Consider the following 17,414-nt stretch of genomic DNA (forward strand, 5'->3'; position numbering starts at 1 on the left):
AGCTACTTGATTGTTTGAGTTTCGTCTCTTACTATTTAAAAGAAGAAAAAGCCGTAGGCTACTTCCTGTTTGTATTTATAGCTAAAAAACGAACTCAAGTCCAAAGAAACTGAACACTGTGGTTCATTCATATTATCTTCATTATTTTAGCTAGAATGTAAATAAAAAAGTTTCTTTTTTAAATTTTAAATTGAAAAGATAGTGCTTTTAATTCAACATATTAAAATTTCTCCCCGACAGGGAATCGAACCCCCTTCTCCCAGGTAACAAGTGGGCATACTTACCATTAGACTATCGAAGGCTTATAAAATAAAAGTTACATATAATATATGATAATAATTTTTTAATCCGGGTTACATAAAGGCTCGATCATCGAATTTCCGGGTTGCAGCGGTAGCTAGCAACCTAGTAAGAGACGATCACGTCCAATGTTAAGAAATATAAAAACCCATAGTTCCTAAAAAAGGAGTCAGATCAAAACAAAAAGTACACCATTAGAACCGCCTTGTCCGAAACCCCAGCATAGTAAAAGTTATGTCCCTGGGCTTGAACAGCAAGGGAAATATATTGGCTTGAACATCAAGGAAAGTGGCAGCTAATACAACATTCTGCCTAAACGGGATATTTTTTTCTTTTTTTTTTCTTTTTTTTTTGTTTTGTATCAAGAGACAGATTGGCACTGGAACATCGTAGAGGGTTGTTCAATAGCTCATTTTAAAGGAAATTAATTGGGTTAAAAATATATAGTAACTAAAATAAATTATTTCTAAAAGAGAATAAATTTTTCCACCAAAAACTGCATTTTGATGTCTTTTCACACTGCAGTCTTTCAAACATAATCGTATACCAGCGGTAAGAATTGAACCCACGCCTCTGAAGAGACTGGTGGCTAACACCAGTGCCTTGGACCACTCGGCCAGGCTGCCTCTCATAAATAAATATATATGTGAATTTGGGTTGCAGCAGTAGCTACCAACCTAGTAATAGACGATCAGTCCAATGCTAAGAAATAAAAAACCCAAAACTCCTAAAAATAGAGTCAGATCAAAACAAAAGTACATTATTAGAAATACCTTGTCTGAAACCCTACTAGATAAATAATGAACGTCATCATAGTTTTATATTAGAGTTATGACGTGAATAGAGTGACGTCATAATTAGTATATAAGGAAAGTCAAAACTGAAAATTCTCTGATTCTTGATTAGAATAATGGTTAGATCAAAGCAGGCTATACGCAAGTTGAAGAAAGAGTACTACACAAACAACAGAGATAGTAACTTGAAAAGAAAAAAGCAAAGGTATTCAACCGACCAGGCGTATCGAGAAGTAATAATTGAGAGAGCAAAAGAAAACAGCAAGATGTGTTATCATTATAATAAAGAATGACCTTTTGCCTATACTAAATTTTATAGGCCACGTAACTATATTATACGCTAGAACAGTTATTATATTGAAGGTCAATATATTAAAATTTTCCATTAAAAGACGATCATTGGAATAAAAATCCATTACATACATTTGATTTAGTTAGCTACTTAATTGTTTGAGGCTAGTCTCTTACTATTTCAAAGAAGAAAAAGCCATAGGCTTTTTCCTGTTTGTAATCAATTTGAAAGTGTTCTACCTTTAAAATGAGTACGTATATAAGGGATTATCCAGAGTATCCGGGTTGCAGCGGTTTACATAAAAGACCGATAAGGCTCATCATAAATGGTGTTTATCAATTATTTTACAGTAATCCGGGTTGCAGCGGTAGCTAGCAACCTAGTAAGAGACGATCACCTCCAATGTCAAGAAATATAAAACCCCCCAACTCCTAAAAAAAGAGTCAGATCAAAACAAAAAGTACACCATTAGAACCGCCTTGTCCGAATCCTCTATAAAGGAAACTTACCGCCCTTTGGCTTGAATAACAAAGAAAATATATTGGCTTGAAAATCAAGAAAATTGACTTTTACCACGTTATTCTCCACAAACGAGATATTTTTTTCTTTCCGCTTTTTTTTTCTGCTCAGCTAGCTGGGCACTGGAAAATCATAGAGAGCTGTATAATAGCTCATTTTAAAGGAAATTGCAACATCTAGTCACTTTTGTATTTAAAAATAAAATACTTTTTAAAGTAGAATCAATTTTGTCAAAAAAATTGCATTTTTGATGTATTTTCATACTGCAGTCTTTTCAAAGATATTTGAATTTTGAAGCAATAAAACAGTCCATGTAATGAACTCTATAGTAATAATAGCTACTTGTCTCAATAGTAACCGAAACTCCTGGAACCAAAATTTTCTTTTTTGGCTTAATCGCTAAAATTATTATGTAAACTGCAAAAATATTTATGATACCTAATCAGTAATAGTAATTTTTTAATTTAAACAACAAAAATACATGAAAATTCTAAAATTAGTTTTGCTTTTTGTCTCCTGGAAGAAATTTTTTTTCATCTCAGTTCAAATTTATTATTGTATCCTGGAACCAAGCTTTTTTTGGTTTTGTAATAAAGAACGACCTGTTGCCAATACTAAATTTTATAGACAACTTAAGTAGAGTATACGTTAGTAAAGTTTTATAGTACGAACTTTTGGCCGATCCGGGTTGCAGCGGTAGCTAGTCTGGGTTGCAGCGGTAGCTAGCAACCTAGTAAGAGACGATCACCTCCAATGTTAAGAAATATAAAAACCCCCAACTCCTAAAAAAAGAGTCAGATCAAAATTTACATTAAAGAACGAACTTTAGTCCATAGTTTATATCCGGGTTGCAGCGGTAGCTAGCAACCTAGTAAGAGACGATCACGTCCAATGTTAAGAAATATAAAAACCCCTAACTCCTGAGAAAAGAGTCAGATCAAACGAAAATTACACCATTAGAACCACCTTGTCCAAAACCCCTATTAAGGAAACTTATCACTCTTTGGCTTGAATCCGGGTTGCAGCGGTATAACCGGGTTGCAGCGGTAGCTAGCAACCTAGTAAGAGACGATCACCTCCAATGTCAAGAAATATAAAACCCCCCAACTCCTAAAAAAAGAGTCAGATCAAAACAAAAAGTACACCATTAGAACCGCCTTGTCCGAATCCTCTATAAAGGAAACTTACCTCCCTTTGGCTTGAATAACAAAGAAAATATATTGGCTTGAAAATCAAGAAAATTGACTTTTACCACGTTATTCTCCACAAACGGGATATTTTTTTCTTTCCGCTTTTTCTTTCTGCTCAGCTAGCTGGGCACTGGAAAATCATAGAGAGCTGTATAATAGCTCATTTTAAAGGAAATTGCAACATCTAGTCACTTTTGTATTTAAAAATAAAATACTTTTTAAAGTAGAATCAATTTTGTCAAAAAAATTGCATTTTTGATGTATTTTCATACTGCAGTCTTTTCAAAGATATTTGAATTTTGAAGCAATAAAACAGTCCATGTAATGAACTCTATAGTAATAATAGCTACTTGTCTCAATAGTAACCGAAACTCCTGGAACCAAAATTTTCTTTTTTGGCTTAATCGCTAAAATTATTATGTAAACTGCAAAAATATTTATGATGCCTAATCAGTAATAGTAATTTTTTAATTTAAACAACAAAAATACATGAAAATTCTAAAATTAGTTTTGCTTTTTGTCTCCTGGAAGAAATTTTTTTTTCATCTCAGTTCAAATTTATTATTGTATCCTGTAACCCGTAAAGTACATATCTCCATATTATTGTCTCATAATTGCAATTATTTTAGTTTTCAGTCCAGAATCACTAAACTTATTATTTAAACTGCAAAAATATTTATGGTGTCTAACCAATAATACTAATTTTGTAATTCAAACAAGATAAATACCTGAAAATTTTAAAATTAGTTTTGTTTTATGCTAGGTTTTAGATACTCGACACGGGATTTTGTGTGCTTAATAATTTTAAATCTTGAAAAAATATGGTCTCACGCGAGTGGAAAAAAAGAAAGAATAACCAAAAACAATATCAAAATAGAACAATCCAAATTTCTACTAATAGATTATTATAATAAAGATCGAACTCTTCCCTATAATAACTTGCATAGGCAACTTCACTATAGTGAAGATTACAGTATTTATATTATACATCATTATAAATTATAAAAGGTTCGAATGTTCGAAGATTATAGAGTTAAAATCCGGGTTGCAGCGGTAGCTAGCAACCTAGTAAGAGACGATCACCTCCAATGTCAAGAAATATAAAACCCCCCAACTCCTAATAAAAGAGTCAGATCAAAACAAAAAGTACACCATTAGAACCGCCTTGTCCGAATCCTCTATAAAGGAAACTTACCTCCCTTTGGCTTGAATAACAAAGAAAATATATTGGCTTGAAAATCAAGAAAATTGACTTTTACCACGTTATTCTCCACAAACGGGATATTTTTTTCTTTCCGCTTTTTCTTTCTGCTCAGCTAGCTGGGCACTGGAAAATCATAGAGAGCTGTATAATAGCTCATTTTAAAGGAAATTGCAACATCTAGTCACTTTTGTATTTAAAAATAAAATACTTTTTAAAGTAGAATCAATTTTGTCAAAAAAATTGCATTTTGGATGTATTTTCATACTGCAGTCTTTTCAATATAATAAAGAACGACCTCTTGCCTATACTAAATCCGGGTTGCTGCGGTAGCTAGCAACCTAGTAAGAGACGATCACGTCCAATGTTAAGAAATATAAAAACCCATAGTTCCTAACAAAGGAGTCAGATCAAAACAAAAAGTACACCATTAGAACTGCCTTGTCCGAAACCCCTGTATAGGAAACTTTCTGTCCCTTGGCTTGAACAGCAAGGAAAATATATTGGCTTGAAAATCAAGAAAATTGACTTTAACCACGTTATTCTCCCCAAACGGGATATTTTTTTCTTTTTTTGTATCCAGAGATAGCTTGGCACTGGAACATCGTAGAGGGTTGTTCAATAGCTCATTTTAAAGGAAATTAATTGGGTTAAAAATCTATAGTAACTAAAATAAATTATTTCTAAAAGAGAATAAATTTTTCCAATAAAAACTGTATTTTTGATGCAGTGACGTCATAATTACTATATAAGAAACGTCAAAACTGTAAATGGTCTCATTCATGAATACATAATGGTTAGATCAAAGCATGCTACATGCAAGTTAAAAAATCAGTACTAAAAAATCAAGAAAAGTGGCAGCTACTACAATCCGAGTTGCAGCGGTAGCTAGCAACCTAGTAAGAGACGATCACCTCCAATGTTAAGAAATATAAAACCCCCCAACTCCTAAGAAAAGAGTCAGATCAAAACAAAAAGTACACCATTAGAACCGCCTTGTCCGAATCCTTTATAAAGGAAACTTACCGCCCTTTGGCTTGAATAACAAAGAAAATATATTGGCTTGAATATCAAGAAAATAGACTTTTACCACGTTATTCTCCACAAACGGGATATTTTTTTCTTTCCGCTTTTTTTTCTGCTCAGCTAGCTGGGCACTGGAAAAACATAGAGAGTTGTATAATAGCTCATTTTAAAGGCAATTGCAACATCTTGTCACTTTTGTAATTAAAAATAAAATACTTTTTAAAGTAGAAACAATTTTGTCAAAAAAATTGCATTTTTGATGTATTTTCATACTGCAGTCTTTTCAAAGATATTTGAATTTTGAAGCAATAAAACAGTTCATGGTAATGAACTCTATAGTAATAATAGCTATTTGTCTCAATAGTAACCGAAACTCCTGGAACCAAAATTTTCTTTTTTGGCTTAATCGCTAAAATTATTATGTAAACTGCAAAAATATTTATGATGACTAATCAGTAATAGTAATTTTTTAATTTAAACAACAAAAATACATGAAAATTCTAAAATTAGTTTTGCTTTTTGTCTCCTGGAATAAAGTTGCAGCGGTAGCTAGCAACCTAGTAAGAGACGATCACCTCCAATGTCAAGAAATATAAAACCCCCCAACTCCTAAAAAAAGAGTCAGATCAAAACAAAAAGTACACCATTAGAACCGCCTTGTCCGAATCCTGTATAAAGGAAACTTACCGCCCTTTGGCTTGAATAACAAAGAAAATATATTGGTTTGAAAATCAAGAAAATTGACTTTTACCACGTTATTCTCCACAAACGGGATATTTTTTTCTTTCCGCTTTTTTTTTCTGCTCAGCTAGATGGGCACTGGAAAATCATAGAGAGCTGTATAATAGCTCATTTTAAAGGAAATTGCAACATCTAGTCACTTTTGTATTTAAAAATAAAATACTTTTTAAAGTAGAATCAATTTGTCAAAAAAATTGCATTTTTGATGTATTTTCATACTGCAGTCTTTTCAAAGATATTTGAATTTTGAAGCAATAAAACAGTCCATGTAATTTATAATAAAGGACGACCTCTTGCCTATACTACATTTTATACACAACTTAATTATAGTATAGGTTAGTAATCCAACAGATAGCATGGCACTGGAACATCGTAGAGATCTGGGTTGCAGCGGTAGCTAGCAACCTAGTAAGAGACGATCACGTCCAATGTTAAGAAATATAAAAACCCATAGTTCCTAACAGAGGAGTCAGATCAAAACAAAAAGTACACCATTGGAACCGCCTTGTCCGAAACCCCTGTATAGAAATCTTTCTGTCCCTTGGCTTGAACAGCAAGAGAAATATATTGGCTTGAAAATCAAGAAAAGTGGCAGCTACTACAACATTCTGCCTAAACGGGATATTTTTTTTTTCTCTTTTCTTTGTATCCAGAGATAGCTTGGCACTGGAACATCGTAGAGGGTTGTTCAATAGCTCATCCTAAAGGAAATTAATTGGGTTAAAAATCTATAGTAACTAAAATAAATTATTTCTAAAAGAGAATTAATTTTTCCAATAAAAACTGTATTTTTGATGCAGTGACGTCATAATTACTATATAAGAAACGTCAAATCCGGGTTGCAGTGGTAGCTAGCAACCTAGTAAGAGACGATCACGTCCAATGTTAAGAAATATAAAAACCCATAGTTCCTAACAAAGGAGTCAGATCAAAACAAAAAGTACAGCATTAGAACCGCCTTGTCCGAAATCCCTGTATAGGAAACTTTCTGTCCCTTGGCTTGAACAGCAAGGGAAATATAATGGCTTGAAAATCAAGAAAAGTGGCAGCTACTACAACATTCTGCCTAAACGAGATATTTTTTTCTTTTTTTCTTTTTTTCTTTTCCACAGATAGCTTGGCACTGGAACATCGTAGAGGGTTGTTCAATAGCCCATTTTAAAGTAAATTAATTGGGTTAAAAACCTTTTGTAACTAAAATAAATTATTTCTAAAAGAGAATAAATTTTTCCACCAAAAACTGCATTTTCGATGTCTTTTCACACTCCAGTCTTTCAAACATAATCGTATACCAGCGGTAAGATTTGATCCCACGCCTCCGAAGAGACTGGTGGCTAACACCAGTGCCTTGGACCACTCGGCCAGGCTGCTTCTCATAAATAAATATATATGTGAATTTGGGTTGCAGCAGTAGCTAGCAACCTAGTAAGAGACGATCAGTCCAATGCTAAGAAATATAACAAAACTCCTAAAAATAGAGTCAGATCAAAACAAAAGTACATCATTAGAATTACCTTGTCTGAAACCCTACTAGATAAATAATGAATTTCATCATAGTTTTATATTAGAGCTATGACGTGAATAGAAAAACACGAAATTATATTGTTGTTTCTGAAGCCGTCATGAAATAATATCATTGCTCTATGACGTCAACAAAATCATTACGCTGTGACGTCATAATTACTACTTAAGAACTACAAAGATGAAAATGTTCTCATTCATAATTACATAATGGTTTCAATCAAGCAAGTCGCACGCAAGTTGAAAAAACAGTACTACACAAACAACAGAGATAGTATCTTGAAAAGAGAAAAGCAAAGGTATTCAACCGACCAGGCGTATCGAGAGGTAAAAATTGAGAGAGCCAAACAAAATATCAAGGAGCGTTATCACAATGATAAACTTTATAAAGAAGCAACAATTGAGCAGGTTAGACAAAAGAGCAAGGAACGGTATGATAATGATGAAGATTACAGAGAAGCAAGAATTGAGCAGGCTAGACAAAAGATCAAGGAGCGTTATAACAATGATAAACTTTATAGAGAAGCAACAATTGATCAGGCTAGACAAAAGAGCAAGGAACGGTATGATAATGATGAAGATTACCGAAACAGACATAAGAAAAAAGTTGCTACCAGAATAATGGGTAGATACTGGGGTGACAAAAGCTATAATGAAAAAATTAATTTCTGTGCGAGGTTGTACAGAAGAACGCATAAGGACAAAGGGGAAAATTTCATTCAGAAATACAAGAAGATGGCAAAAATGAAGGCTGATCTTTGTAAATTGAGAAACATTTTACGCATGTTTTATAGGGATCATGAAAAGTATTCAAAATTACAGATTAAAATTCTCTTTGAAAGATCGGATGCTGTTGAAAAGTCGGCTAGAAATTCTTTGGCAAAGCTTCATAGTAATATCCAAAAGAAATGTTGTCAGTTTAACGAAAAGCTTCCAAGGTATGGATTTTATAATAAAGATCGAACTCTTCCCTATACTAACTTTTATACGCAACTTCACTATAGTTAAGATTACAGTATTTATATTTTTTTACATTAAAAGACGATCACTGAAATAACAAACCATTCCATACATTGGACTTAGTTAGCTACTTGATTGTTTGAGTTTCGTCTCTTACTATTTAAAAGAAGAAAAAGCCGTAGGCTTTTTCCTGTTTGTATTTATAGTTAAAAAACGAACTCAAGTCCAAAGAAACTCAACACTGTGGTTCATTAATATTATCTTCATTATTTTAGCTAGATTGTAAATAAACAAGTTTCTTTTTTAAATTTTAAATTGAAAAGATAGTGCTTTTAATTCAACATATTAAAAGTTCTCCCCGACGGGGAATCGAACCCCCTTCTACCAGGTAACAAGTGGACATACTTACCATTAGACTATCGAAGACTTATAAAATAAAAGTTACATATAAGATATGATAATAATTTTTTAATCCGGGTTACATAAAGGCTCGATCATCGAATTTTTACATTAAAGAACAAACTTTAGTCCATAGTTTATATTAAAGGACGATCATTAGAAAAGCACACCATTGCATATATTGGACTGAGTAAGTTTTTCAGTTTAGAATCGCTTAAGTTATTATGTAAACTGCAAAAATATTTATGATATCTGATCAATAGTTTTAATCTAAAAAAAAGTTTTAAATTAAATAAAAGATCGATTTGGTTCATTATAAATTATAAAATGTTTAGATCTTATAATGTTCGAAGAGTATAGAGTTAAAAATTTTCCATTACAGTAAAGAACGGGTTGCATAATATTACATTAAAAACTAAATAAAAAACCAGGCAGGAATCAACGAAAAAGAATTTACCAAGATGATTGAGCAAGAATATTTTTCCTTGCAATAGTTTTAGCTGGTCTACAGTTTCGGTTTTCATTAGATATACAAATATGTTCTTTGAAGTTATACCTGGTGAAAATATTGATTGTGTCCTTCAAAATTAAACTGTCTTAAATTGGGCTTAATGAAATATCTCCAGTATCTCTATTTATTTCTAAATTTTGGTTCATGTATCCGGGTTGCAGCGGTAGCTAGCAACCTAGTAAGAGACGATCACGTCCAATGTTAAGAAATATAAAAACCCATAGTTCCTAACAAAGGAGTCAGATCAAAACAAAAAGTACTCCATTAGAACCGCCTTGTCCGTAACCCCTGTATAGGAAACTTTTTGTCCCTTGGCTTGAACAGCAAGGGAAATATATTGGCTTGAAAATCAAGAAAATTGACTTTAACCACGTTATTCTCCCCAAACGGGATATTGTTTTCTCTTTTCTTTTTTTTTTCTTTTCCACAGATAGCTTGGCACTGGAACATCGTAGAGGGTTGTTCAATAGCTCATTTTAAAGGAAATTAATTGGGTTAAAAATCTATAGTAACTAAAATAAATTATTTCTAATCCGGGTTGCAGCGGTAGCTAGCAACCTAGTAAGAGACGATCACGTCCAATGTTAAGAAATATAAAAACCCATAGTTCTTAAAAAAATTTTACATAAAGGATCGATATGTTTAAAGTAAAGAATGAATAGAAAAATATAATAAAGATCGAACTCTTCCCTATACTAACTTGCAGACGCAATTACAGTAAAGAACGATCTCTCTCCCATACTAACTGATGTATGGTGGTTCCAGGTGTAGTTATATCCGGGTTGCAGCGGTAGCTAGCAACCTAGTAAGAGACGATCACGTCCAATGTTAAGAAATATAAAAACCCATAGTTCCTAAAAAAAAGAGTCAGATCAAAACAAAAAGTACACCATTAGAACCGCCTTGTCCGAAACCCCTGCATAGTAAAATTTCTGTCCCTTGGCTTGAACAGCAAGGGAAATATATTGGCTTGAAAATCAAGAAAAGTGGCAGCTACTACAACATTCTGCCTAAACGGGATATTTTTTTCTTTTTTTTCTTTTTTTTTCTTTTTTTGTATCCAGAGATAGCTTGGCACTGGAACATCGTAGAGGGTTGTTCAATAGCTCATTTTAAAGGAAATTAATTGGGTTAAAAATCTATAGTAACTAAAATAAATTATTTCTAAAAGAGAATAAATTTTTCCACCAAAAACTGCATTTTGATGTCTTTTCACACTGCAGTCTTTCAAACATAATCGTATACCAGCGGTAAGAATTGAACCCACGCCTCTGAAGAGACTGGTGGCTAACACCAGTGCCTTGGACCACTCGGCCAGGCTGCCTCTCATAAATAAATATATATGTGAATTTGGGTTGCAGCAGTAGCTAGCAACCTAGTAAGAGACGATCAGTCCAATGCTAAGAAATATAAAAACCCAAAACTCCTAAAAATAGAGTCAGATCAAAACCAAAGTACATCATTAGAAATACCTTGTCTGAAACCCTACTAGATAAATAATGAACGTCATCATAGTTTTATATTAGAGCTATGACGTGAATAGAGTGACGTCATAATTAGTATATAATTATAATAAAGAACGAACTCTTCCCTATACTAACTTGCATACGCAACTTCACTATACTTAAGATTACAGTATTTATATTATACATCATTATAAATTATAAAAGGTTCAAATGTTCGAAGATACATGAAAATTCTAAAATTAGTTTTGCTTTTTGTCTCCTGGAAGAAAATTTTTTTCATCTCAGTTCAAATTTATTATTGTATCCTGGAACCAAACTTTTTTTGGTTTGTAACCCGTAAAGTACATATCTCCATATTATTGTCTCATAAATGCAATTATTTTAGTTTTCAGTCCAGAATCGCTAAACTTATTATGTAAACTGCAAAAATATTTTTAGTGTCTAACCAATAATACTAATTTTGTAATTCAAACAAGATAAATACCTGAAAATTTTAAAATTAGTTTTGTTTTATGCTAGGTTTTAGATACTCGACATGGGATTTTGTGTACTTAATAATTTTAAACCTTGAAAAAATATGGTCTCACGCGAGTGGAAAAAAAGAAAGAATAACCAAAAACAATATCAAAATAGAGCAATCCAAATTTCTACTAATAAAAAATATAATAAAGATCGAACTCTTCCCTATACTAACTTGCATACGCAACTTCACTATAGTTAAGATTACAGTATTTATATTATACATCATTATAGTTATAATAAAGAACGACCTCTTGCCTATGCTAAATTTTATATGCCACTTAATTATAGTATAGCTAGTAATTCAACAGATAGCATGGCACTGGGACATCGTAGAGAGTTGTTGAATGACTCATTTTAAAGGAAATTAATGAAATTAAAAACCTTTTGTAATTAAAACAAATTATTTTTATTACATTAAGAAATTTTAATTATCATCATAAGTAAAAATTTCCCACACAGAAATTGATCAGGGTTGCAGCGGTAGCTAGCAACCTAGTAAGAGACGATCACGTCCAATGTTAAGAAATATATCCAGGTTGCAGCGATAGCTAGCAACCTAGTAAGAGACGATCAGGTCCAATGTTAAGAAATATAAAAACCCATAACTCCTAAAAAAGGAGTCAGATCAAAACAAAAAGTAAGACATTAGTACCGCCTTGTCCTAAACCCCTGTATAGGAAACTTTCTGTCCCTTGGGTTGAACAGCAAGGGAAATATATTGGCTTGAAAATCAAGAAAAGTGGCAGCTACTATAACATTCTGCCTAAACGGCATATTTTTTCTCTTTTTTTTATTTTTTCTTTTCCACAGATTGCTTGGCACTGGAACATCGTAGAGAGTTGTTCGATGGCTCATTTTGAAGGAAATTAATTGGATTAAAAATCTTTTGTAACTAAAATAAATTATTTCTAAAATAGAATAAATTTTTCCACTAAAAACTGCATTTTTGATGTCTTTTCTTAATGCAGTCTTTTCAAAAATATTTCATTTTTGTACATAAATCATAATCGTATAAAAAACACGAAATTATATTGTTGTTTCTGATGACGTCATGAAATAATATCATTGCTCCATGACGTCAATAAAATCATTACGCCGTGACGTCATAATTACTACTTAAGAACAACAAAGATGTAAATTCTCTCATTCTTGATTAGATAATGGTTAGATCGAAGCAAGCTATACGCAAGTTGAAAAAACAGTACTACACAAACAACAGACTACAACGACAGTACTACAGTACTACACACCAACTACAGTACTACAGTAAACGACAGTACTACACAAACAACAGACATAGTATCTTGAAAAGAAAAAAGCAAAGGTATTCAACCGACCAGGCGTATCGAGAAGTAATAATTGAGAGAGCAAAACAAAGGTATTCAACCGACCAGGCGTATTGAGAAGGAATAATTGAGAGAGCAAAACAAAACAGCAAGATGTGTTATCACAATGATGAAGATTATAGACATGCAAAAATTGAGACAGCCAAACAAAAGTTCAAGGAGAGTTATCACAATGATGAAGATTACCGCATCAAATATAAGAAAAACCAAAAGCAAAGGTATTCAACCGTCCAGGTGTATCGAGAAGTCAAAATTGAGACAGCCAAACAAAAGATCAAGGAGCGTTACTGGGGTGACAAAATCTATAATGAAAAAATTAAATTCTCTGCGAGGTTGTACCGAAGAACGCATAAGGACAAAGGTAAAAATTACATTCAGAAATACAAGAAGATGGAAAAAATGCAGGCTGATCTTTGTAAATTGAGAAACATTTTACGCATGTTTTATCGGGATCACGAAAAGTATTCAAAATTACAGATTAAAATTCTCTTTGAAAGAGCGGATGCTGTTGAAAAGTCGGCTAGAAATTCTTTGGCAAAGCTTCATAGTAATATCCAAAACAAATGTTGTCAGTTTAACGAAAAGCTTCCAAGGTATGGATTGGCAACTGCAAAACAGTTTATAGATGCAATGGAAAATGTTCGACAACACAGTGAATATACGGAGGCGTACTTCTTAGAAAATTCGTATATTAATTTTGGAAGGAGCAATTGCAGTTTATGTAGCAGCAATAAAAATATATATACAAGCGTACCTATCAACAGCGAAGGAAAAGCAATGTTTTTCAATTATGGCGAAAACGAGCCTGTTAGGGTTATTAGTAAATGTGTTTGTAAGACTAATGATTTAGAACAAATTCCTGGAACACCGAGTCAAGAAAAAAGCATTTCAAACTGTGTTTTAAACAGTTCTTTTAGTTCTACTGAATATTTGGCAAAAAATTCTCTGTGTAGTAGAACAAACTTTCCTGAAAAGTACGAGACAACTATTGAAAAATGCTCTAAAACTAGATCTGACAAGGAAATTATGATGGCTGAAGTCACCTATAACAATCTGAGTAAACATTCAAAACCAAAAATTGGGCAGCAGGTTACTTGGCAATGTCACCCTGATATCTGCAAGCTCTATCCGACGGATATTGAATTATGTCAAATTCTTTTTGATATCCTTGAAAATAATATAGCATTAAAATTTTCAACTGACAAAGTGGTTAATCTCTACTTTGGCGGCTTGGATTATTGTTAAATCAATTACAGGGACACAAGAAAGCATGGGCATTCGTTATACTGTAGCCCAAATGAGGGATGTCAGAGCTATTTGCGTTCTCTAAGGGCACTAGCTCCATATTTTCCTGTCTTGAACTGTTTCATTAATAGCGTATATAAGGCAGTATCAAAATGTAAAATTATACAACATATTAATCTACTAAAAGTCGAGGGCTCGTACAAGGAACTAAGTCATTACATAGAAGAAGTGTCTAGTAGACTCTGTCGTAATAATAGTCAAGACTTCATTTACGGTGATAGCAATATTAGAGTTTCTTTGGATGAAAATACAATAATAAAATTATTTGGTGAGAGCCTTGATAAGGTAGCTAACAACAGGGATGTATACCCCACAATGCATTGTGACAGTTGTGAGCAGATAAAGACAAAATACCAATTGAAGAGTCTAAGATCCCTTTCAAATAAGAAAGGTTTTGATGCAATGATGGCCACGATTTTAGAACACCTACAACAGGACATACCCAAAGATGACAGAGAACAACTAATTCAATGTACAGGTTGGAGAGAGGATGTCATAGATTCATTCTTTGTCTGTGATTACTGTGCTGGGAAAATGTTGAAAAGTCAGGAGAATGTCCGATCAGTATTAAATAACCTTCATATAGACTGTACACCGGAATGTATAAAGTGTTTAAATAATTTTGAAATGGCAATGATTCGATTTGTAATGCCTTGTCTTACGATCGTCAGATTAGGGCAAGTAACTGCATTGAAGAGACCTAGAACAGAACTTGTTGACGCTCTTAAGGGGAGAATAGTATATCTACCTGTTGATGTGCAAGCAAATGCAGATATTCAGCCTGAAAAACTTCTTAACATTTATAGTTTTGTAGTCATTGTCAATCGTCAGCCTACTTACAACAAGAATGTTTGGACTGCACTAATAGATCTGAGAAAAGTCCATGAAGCACTGTTGTGGTTAAGAGAGAACAACAGTCTCTATAAAACAATACATGCATACACCCTAGAAGATTTAAATAAAATACTCGAAGCACGTCTTGCTGAAAAAGCGGTTGGTGTTGATAATTTACCTGAAATACCGGAAGCTGCAATCCTTCAGAAACTGACAGAAAGCGTAAAATCTACATTGGTTGAACATTTTTCTGTCCAGCCTCTCAATTCAGCGGCTCCAAAGGACTACATTGAAGATTTTAAGCAGATGAAAGATCTTGGTACTGACCAATTTCAAATCAAGAAACTAAAAGGTGAGAGCGAAGACTTATTTCAGGAAGAACTTGATCTAAAAGTGTTTCCAAATCTTTTCCCGAAAATCAAATATGGCTTGCGTCACAAGGCAAGACCATTTCGGATTAGGAATGCAGAATATTTTAAATCAAGGCTTCTTAGCAGACATACTAAGTTTCGTCTTGACAAACAGTTTCTTTTTCACAGCTTCCAATTGCAAGAATTTTCTTATATGTGTAATAGCGTCGGTCATATGTTGCGGACTGTGAAACCAAATCAAAATGCTCGTCAATTTATAGACAGGCTTCATTCCCGTGATGGAGAGATGGAAGTGACTTTATTTTCTGTTCAATCAAAAATCAGAGGATCTCAGCAGTATTTTCAATCTCTTTCCTATAAAGTAAAGTCAATGATTGAGCAATTGGGTCCACCGACTTTGTTTCTGACAGTTTCATGTGCTGAGTGGTACTCTCCTGAATTTATTGACTATTTACGGACTGTCCATAAGAACTTACCTGGTGTGGCAAAAATGACCCCAGCAGAGTTGACGTGTCTAGATCCAATTGCAGTTTCCATGCACTTTGACAAAAAATGGACACCTATATTTAATGAGCTGATTTGTTCAAAGACAAATCCTTTGTTTGGTAAAAGTAAGGATCATTTCTGGCGTATCGAGTATCAGGAACGAGGTGCGCCTCATGTACACTGTGTGTTGTGGATTGAAGATGCTCCTATTATTGGGAAATCAACAGCGTCTGAAGTGATTCAGTATATCAATAGTATTATAACTTGTGAAATACCAAATAGATTGACTAGTCCAACTCTTCACAAACTGGTCAAAGACCATCAAGTGCACCGCTGTAACAAATACTGTCAAAGAAAATATAAGAGAAAAAGAGGAAGATGGGTTACGTATTGTAAGTTTGGCTTTCCTCGTCCTACAAAGGAACGAACAGAATTATATGACATCCTTGACTGCTTGGCTCATGGTACAAACCGTAAGAAGCCAAGAAAAAGAATATATCATCTGCTTCGAAGAGATGACGAGCGTTACATAAATGACTATTCTCCTGCGTTACTTATTGCTAATCAAGCAAACATTGATGTTCAATATATTGGCCATTTGGGCTCTAAATTACCGTATTACATTACCGATTACATGACAAAAGCAGAGAGTGTCGAAATAGAAGCACTATGCGAGGACGTAAATAATGCATGCAAAAGTCTTGGTCAACGAACTATGTCCTACTTGTTGAAGTCCATAAAAACCTGTCAAGTTGGAGCAGTTGAAGCTGCTGATAGGCTTCTTGGTACTAAATTGTATAGTATTTCTAGGCAATTTAGATACATTGACCTTGCGAAAAAGAGCGAGGTGAAGAGGACACTGAGAAGGTATGAGGAGCTTGAAAAGCTTGCTAAAAACGATCCACAGAGTAGTGATTTGTACATTGCCCACTGGGTTATTGATATCTACCCTAAAAGACCGGAACATATGGAAAATATCAGTCTTTTTCAGTTATTGTCTTGGTATGAACGGGAGCGTAATGGTACCGATGATAATATGATGTTAACTGACGGGTACTTCTACCTCAGAAAAAGGCTTTTTAAACCGTATATCATACAGCACAGAAAGGTAAACCCATTTGAAACTGACGAGAAGAAAAATTCTTACTATGGAGATCTTTTAAAATTGTTTCAACGTTGGAGAAATGAAAATGAACTAGTAGTCAGTGGAAATAGCAACTACGAAACCTACTGTGTTGAAAGTGTAAACTATCTCGACGTGGTAGCTTACAACTAAAAATATGTTTTTAAGAGGAAAAGGAACATAGAATTTGAAGAAAGGGTTCGAGAACGAGCAAAAGATATTCTGAAGGCAGAAAATAATAATGAGAGCATTGAAGATCACCCAGAAAATACATTTCAGAGAAGATTCATTGACAGAGCAGCAGATGCTATGGAGGATTTGTTAGACGCAAACAAACGGATTTTAAATGGTGACACCGAAGACAGGTTGAAAAATGATTATGAGTCGCTGAGTATTGATCAAAAGAGAGTTGTTGACAAAATTTTTACAATAAAGGACGAACTATCAGCCTCAGTAACTGGAATCCGGGTTGCGACGGTAGTTAGCAGCCTAGTAAGAGACGATCAC

This window comes from Artemia sp. Qi Xiang Cuo, chromosome 1, assembly GCF_049724085.1.
Source record: "Artemia sp. Qi Xiang Cuo chromosome 1, ASM4972408v1, whole genome shotgun sequence".
NCBI classification, from domain to species: Eukaryota; Metazoa; Arthropoda; class Branchiopoda; order Anostraca; family Artemiidae; genus Artemia; species Artemia sp. Qi Xiang Cuo.